General features: G+C 38.5%; 1 pseudogene; it reads right to left on the bottom strand.

Annotated features, from left to right (window-relative positions):
* Positions 1-262: 262 nt before the first annotated feature.
* LOC113609334 (high affinity cAMP-specific and IBMX-insensitive 3',5'-cyclic phosphodiesterase 8A pseudogene) lies at positions 263-1,983 on the bottom strand (annotated as a pseudogene).
* Between the last annotated feature and the right edge of the window lie 5,517 nt (positions 1,984-7,500).

Here is a 7,500-nt window from a genome sequence, read left to right as displayed (position 1 = left end):
ACCTTCCAGTTGTGTAAAGCTCTTAAATGTTGTGTAAGTGCATCGGGTGCCTAAGGAACCTGGAGCTAAACGGGCTAGTTCTGAGGGAGAGAGACTTAACTACGTTAACAAAGGAAATCCACCTCCGTCCTTTGCGGGGGCAGTCCCGAGCTCGTGCTTTAATGGACGCGAATGCAAACCGTGGTTCTCACGTGACTTTCTGAAGCGCCCCTGCAGCAGGCCCAGCTACGTCTCACTTTACGGCAGTGGCATCAGATGATGGCTACAGAAGGTTGCCGACGTCCCTGTGTGCTCTTACAGGCTCTGCAGACCGGGGGACGAAAGGACCAAGGAACTCTGCCCTCAGGAATCCCAAGTGACTGGAGGGACACTGCGTCAGGGCCCCAGGCGGTGTCGCCCACGATTCAGAAGGTGGGCGGAGGCTCCGCGGCTTCATTTCGTCCAGTCCCTTCCAGTATTTAAAATTGTTGTCAAGATGCTGCATTAACTCAGGCAGGTCTGCAAAGGCGTCCCAAGCAGCAAACATGTCTGTGATGAAATAGTCAATGAAAGAGATTTGTGATTTGGGGATGCTGCAGGTATTTCTGTCCAAAACTGGCATCACTACAGGCAAGTCCTGTCGCTTCTCTTCATCGGTCTGAGACAAACATTCTTCTGAGATACGTGCGGGCCACTCAATGCACTTTCCCAGGGGTCGGCAGGGATTGGACGCATCAGCACACTGAATCAGCATTCGTTTGATCAGACTGCGGTTGTCTGGAGTTCTGAGCATAGTGATTATGGCTTCTTGATTTTTATCAGTTTCCCCATCTTCCTCTAATGCTACCAAGGGCTTGTTGATGCTATTGACAAATTTGTTGACGTGCTCAAAGTGCTTTGTCATTTCTGTGGCTAAGACCATGTCGATAATACTCTGGCGCAGCGTCCGGTAGTCATCCCTCTCCATGTTTTTAAAGATGCTGCATTTATCATCACGAGTGGTCAGCTGGGAGGCCAAGGCCGCGAGGTGGCTCTCGAGCACAGCAGTGTCGTTATACAGAATGGCCACCTCGCTCCCAGCATTGCACAGGAAGGAGTTGGTTCTCCCGGGGTGGTCCAGGTCATGGACAGTGGCTGCAATGAGGGCAGTGATCTCAGCAAGTGGATCTAAAGTTTGCTTTATCCTCTCTTTGCAGAGAAAATAGGCAGTGGCGTGAAGCACATCGGCAGAATGTGTAGAATTGTGGTAGGGGTCAGAAGCATGATAATTGGCTTCGATAATTGGCAACCATGATCTCAGCGTTGTCTCAGAGCATTTTAAGACTTCACAGACTCCGAAGTGAGCAAATATTTTGAGACCAAGATAAATCAAAGGCCATTTATGAGTGGCAGCCTCCAGTTCAAAAATATCAAAGTCCCAGGATTCCTCATTTTCCATGGCCCGAGTTATCTGTGATGGGACGTTGTGAAGGGAGGTGGGGGTGATTACACTGCTGGAAACCTGTTTAAAGTTTTTTGTTGAAAGAACATACTCATTCCTGGATGGTCTTCGCAAAACATCAGACATTAAGCCCCCAACAAGGTCAATGGCATGAGGATCATCGTCCTTAGCATCAAATTGTGGTGAATATAATTCAGTGGTTCTTAGAATTTCCAGCACACGATCTAAGGCTACTGTCACAGGCATGGGACTGCTTTCCTGGGCAGCACTGATGATATCGATTGCTTTGGTGATGGGTGTCCCATCTACATGGAATGTATCTGGGCCAAGGAGGAGCATCGTCTCTGGCTGGAAACTTTGCTTGTTCGAGAGGCAGCAGTTCTGACATCTAGTGAGCTTTTTCTCCCATCGTTATGTTTGCCTGACTGATTACCTGTATGAGTGTCAGACTGAACACATTCAGCTATTTTCTCAGCCTTATTGTTGCCATTGCACACTCTGACAATGGACACATAGTGTCTAATTTTTCCTCCCTGTCCAATGACAGGTATCACCTTCACATTTTGTTGTTGACAGACATACAGAGAAGCCAGGGTGAGTCACCCCATCTCTCCCTCCTCTGGACCTCAGTTCCTCCTGATTGTCACTCGTTACACTGAGAACAGATTTCAGGACTCAGCACATGCAGCCATAATGTGTGCCTAATTCCACATCCCAGTCACTGGGACACAAAAGTTTGGTGTCTTCAAGTCTGGCTCCCACATCACCACTCACATATGTCAGTTCTTCCTCTACAGCTGAGTCAGTGAGTAAAGACACATAAACAGAAGCAGATTAATATGAACAAGGTTTTATTGAAGAATCAACATTGTGAAAATGACTCTACTACCCAAAGCAATCACAGTTTCAATGCAATCCCTATCAAACTACCACTGGCATTATTCACAGAACTAGAACAAAAAATTTCACAATTTGTATGGAAACACAAAAGACCCCGAAACGCCAAAGCAATCTTGAGAACGAAAAACGGAGCTGGAGGAATCAGGCTCCCTGACTTCAGACTATACTACAAAGCTACAGTAATCAAGACAGTATGGTACTGGCACAAAAAACAGAAAGATCAATCAATGGAACAGGATAGAAAGCCCAGAGATCAACCCAGGCACATATGGTCAGCTTATCTTTGATAAACGAGGAAGGAATGTACAGTGGAGAAAGGACAGCCTCTTCAATAAGAGGTGCTGGGAAAACTGGACAGGTACATTTTAAAGTATGAGATTAGATCACTCCCTAACACCATACAAAAAACTAAGCTCAAAATGGATTAAAGACCTAAATATAAGGCCAGAAACTATCAAACTCTTAGAGGAAAATATAGGCAGAACATTCTATGACATAAATCACAGCAAAATCCTTTTTGACCCACCTCCTAGAGAAATGGAAACAAAAATAAACAAATGGGACCTAATGAAACTTCAAAGCTTTTGCACAGCAAAGGAAACCATAAATAAGACCAAAAGACAACCCTCAGAATGGGAGAAAATATTGGCAAATGAAGCAACTGACAAAGGATTAATCTCCAAAATTTATAAGCAGCTCATGCAGCTCAATAACAAAAAAACAAACAACCCAATCCAAAAATGGACAGAAGACCTAAATCGACATTTCTCCAAAGAAGATATACAGACTGCCAACAAACACATGAAAGAATGCTCAACATCATTAATCATTAGAGAAATGCAAATCAAAACTACAATGAGATATCATCTCACACCAGTCAGGATGGCCATCATCAAAAAATCTAGAAACAATAAATGCTGGAGAGGGTGTGGAGAAAGGGGAACACTCTTGCACTGCTGGTGGGAATGTGAATTGGTACAGTCACTATGGAGAACAGTATGGAGGTTCCTTAAAAAACTACAAATAGAACTACCATATGACCCAGCAATCCCACTACTGGGCATATACCCTGAGAAAACCATAATTCAAAAAGAGTCATGTACCAAAATGTTCATTGCAGCTCTATTTACAATAGCCCAGAGATGGAAACAACCTAAGGGCCCATCATCAGATGAATGGATAAAGAAGATGTGGCACATATATGCAATGGAATATTACTCAGCCATAAAAAGAAATGAAATTGAGCTATTTGTAATGAGGTGGATAGACCTAGAGTCTGTCATACAGAGTGAAGTAAGTCAGAAAGAGAAAGACAAATACCGTATGCTAACACATATATATGGAATTTAAGGGAAAAAAATGTCATGAAGAACCTAGGGGTGAGACAGGAATAAAGACACAGACCTACTAGAGAATGGACTTGAGGATATGGGGAGGGGGAAGGGTAAGCTGTGACAAAGCGGCAGAGAGGCATGGACATATATACACTACCAAACGTAAGGTAGATAGCTAGTGGGAAGCAGCCGCATAGCACAGGGAGATCAGCTCATTGCTTTGTGACCACCTGGAGGGGTGGGATAGGGAGGGTGGGAGGGAGGGAAACGCAAGAGGGAAGAGATATGGGAACATATGTATATGTATGGCTGATTTGCTTTGTTAAGGAGCAGAAACTAACCCACCATTGTAAAGCAATTATACTCCAATAAAGATGTAAAAATAAAAAATAAAAACTAGTTAATTGGGTGGTTATGAACTAGTGAAATGAATTATTGCAATTTTGTAAAAAATAGAAGGGAGAAATTGTGAATACTCTGTTATAAGATACAGACTACCCACAGAGTTGTATGGGTTATTTGAAAGTGGACTTTAGATTAGTTGTAAATGTATATTTTAAACTCTAGAGCGACTATTAAACTTTTTTTTTAAAGAAGGGGAATTGGTATGCTAAGCAATTGACATTTCTCCAGAGAAGACATACAGATGGCCAACAAACACATGAAAAGATGCTCAACATCAGTAATTATTAGAGAAATGCAAATCAAAACTACAATGAGGTATCATCTCACACCGGTCAGAATGACCATCATCAAAAAGTCTACAAATAATAAATGCTGGAGAGGGTGTGGAGAAAGGGAACCCTCTTGCACTGTTGGTGGGAATGTAAATTAACACAGCCCCTATGGAGAACAGTATGGAGTGTCCTTAAAAAACTAAAAATAGAATTACCATATTATACAACAATCCCACTCCTGGGCATATACCCTGAGAAAACGATAATTCAAAAAGATACATGCACCCCAATATTCATTGCAGCACTAATTACAATAGCCAGGACATGGAAGCAACCTAAATGTCCATCAACAGAGAAATGGATAATAAAGACGTGGTACATACATATAATGGAATATTACTCAGCCATAAAAAGAATGTGCCATTTCCAGAGATGTGGATGGACCTAGAGACTGTCATACAGAGTGAAGTAAGTCAGAAAGAGAAAAACAAATATCATATATTAACACTTATATGTGGAATCTAGAAAAATGGTATAGATGAACTTATCTGCAAAACAGAAATAGAGACACAGGCGTAGAGACAAACATGGATACTCACGGGGAAAGGTGGGGTGGGATGAATTGGGAGATTGGGATTGACATACATACACTACTATGTATAAAATAGATAACTAATGAGAACAGACTGTATAGCACAGGGAACTATACTCAATGCTCTATGGTGACCTAAATGGGAAGGAAATCCAAGGAAAAGGGGATATATTTATATGTATAGCTAATTCACCTTGCTGTACAGCAGAAACTAACAGAACACTGTAAAGCAACTATACTCCTATAAAAAAAATATTACAGAACAAACACAAAGATACAAAGAATAGATTATTGGTTGCCAAAAGAGAGAGAAGTAGGGATGGGGGGAAGTAATGAAATAAGTGTAAGGGATTAAAAAGTACACACAACCAGTTATAAAATAAATAATTCATAGGGATGTGATGTATACTGTCAATATTTTATTATAACTTTGCATGGTGTGTAACCTCTAAAAATATTGAATCCAATGTCACAGACCTAAAACTAATATAATACTGTAAGTCAACTGTACTTCAATGAATAAAACAATAAATAAAAAGAGAAGAAGAAATGCAATTTCATAAAATGTTCAATTAAAACCAGAGAAGGCAAGATAAAGAATGGTGGATAAGAAAGAAACAAAGAATAAGGGGAATAAACAGAATTTTAACAGGAAACAGTTACAAATAAGTGCACCAATTTAAAGATGGAGACTGACAGTAAATTTAGAGCAGAAAAAAAAAAAACCCACAAATGTACACTGTCAACAAAAAATCCACATTAAATATAAAGATAAGATAGATTAAAAGTAAAGAAATGGAAAAAGATATATCATACTAAACTAACACTGATCAAAAGAACACCTGCATAATAATATTGTTTCAGAAAAAGCAGACTTCAAAAAAAGGAAAATTATAAGTGATAAAGAGTCAATTCTGTATGATAAAGAATGATAAAGAAGTCAATTCTCCAAGAAGACAGTAATCCTTAATGTTTATGTGCTTAACAGCAGAGCGTAAAATACGCGAAACAAAATCAGATAGAACTACAAGGAGAAAGGATTAAGTCCACTATTACTTTTGAGACTTCCCACATATCTCAATCAACAATTGACAGAACCAGCAGACAGAAAGTCAGTAAAAATACAGTTGAACAGAACAGCACCATCAATCAACTTGACTTAATTGACACTTACAGAATACTTCATCCAACAACAGCAGAATGCATATACTTCTCAAGCTCACATGGGACATTCATCAAGACAGACCACATTCCAGACCATAAAACACAGTTAAAATTTTTTAAAAAAGAAATCATAAAAAATATGCTCTCAGCCCACAAAGGAATTGAATTAGAAATCAGTAACAGAAAGATAACTGGAAAATCTCAAAATATTTAGAGACTAAACAACGTACTTCTAACTAAGTCAAAGTAGAAGTCTCAATTTTTTACATACAGTTTAAACTAAATGAAAATAAAGATACAACTTATCCAAATGTGTGAGACACTGCAAAAGCAGGCCTAGAGGGAAATTATAATATTGAATGCATATATTAGACAAGAAGAAAGATATAAAATCAATAATCTAAGCTGCCACCATCTAGAGGAATAATAGTGACATAAACTTAAACCAAATAGATGAAAAGAAATAATAAAAAGAAGCACAGAAATTAACAGAATTGAAAACCAGAAAACAAGAGAAAATTAATGATACCAAAAACTTATTCTTTGAAAAGATGAATGAAATTGATAGTGTCAGTCAGGCAAACCAAGAAATAAAGAAAAAAGACACAAATCACTAATACCAGAAATGAAAGACAGACCATTATTTCTGACCCCACAGACATTAAAAGGGTAATAAAAGAATATTCTGAACAACTCTATGCTCAGAAATGTGATGACTTAGACAAAATAAACCAATTTCTTAAAAGACACAACCTACTGAAACCCACACAAGTAGATATAGATAATCTGAGTAGGTCTATATCTACTAAAGAAATTGAATCAATAATTAATAACCTTCCAAAAAAAGAACGCATCAGGCCCACATGATTTCTCAGGTCAATTCTATCAAATTTACAGAAGAAATTATGCCAATTCTCCACATTCTCTTCCCCAAAATAGGAACAGCGTGAATACTTCCTAACTCATTCTATGAGGTTATCATTACCCTAAAAGCAAAATCAGATAAAGACATTACAAGAAAGAGAAATTATACCAATGTCTCTCATGAATACAGATGTAAAAATTCTCAAAAAAATATCAGCACATCAAATTCAACAATGTATAAAAATAATTAAACACCACAACTAGGTGAGATTTATCCCAGATATGCAAGGCTGATTCAACATTTGAAAATTAATTAATGTAATTCATTATGTCAACAGTCTGAAGAAGAAAAATTACATGATCATATCAATAGATGCAGAAAAAGCATTTAACAAAATCCAATACCCATTCATGATAACAACTCTCAGTAAACTAGGAATAAAAGGGAACTTCCTCAATTTGATAAAGAATACCTACAAAAACCTACAGCTAACATTATACTTAATGGTGAAAATGAAGAAAATAAATGCTTTTCTCCTAAGATCAGGG

Source organism: Aethalodelphis obliquidens, unplaced genomic scaffold (assembly GCF_003676395.1).
Source record: "Aethalodelphis obliquidens isolate GAN/ISIS:26980383/991018 unplaced genomic scaffold, ASM367639v1 scaffold56, whole genome shotgun sequence".
Classification (NCBI taxonomy): Eukaryota; Metazoa; Chordata; class Mammalia; order Artiodactyla; family Delphinidae; genus Aethalodelphis; species Aethalodelphis obliquidens.
This window is presented reverse-complemented; position numbering and strand designations above follow the sequence as displayed.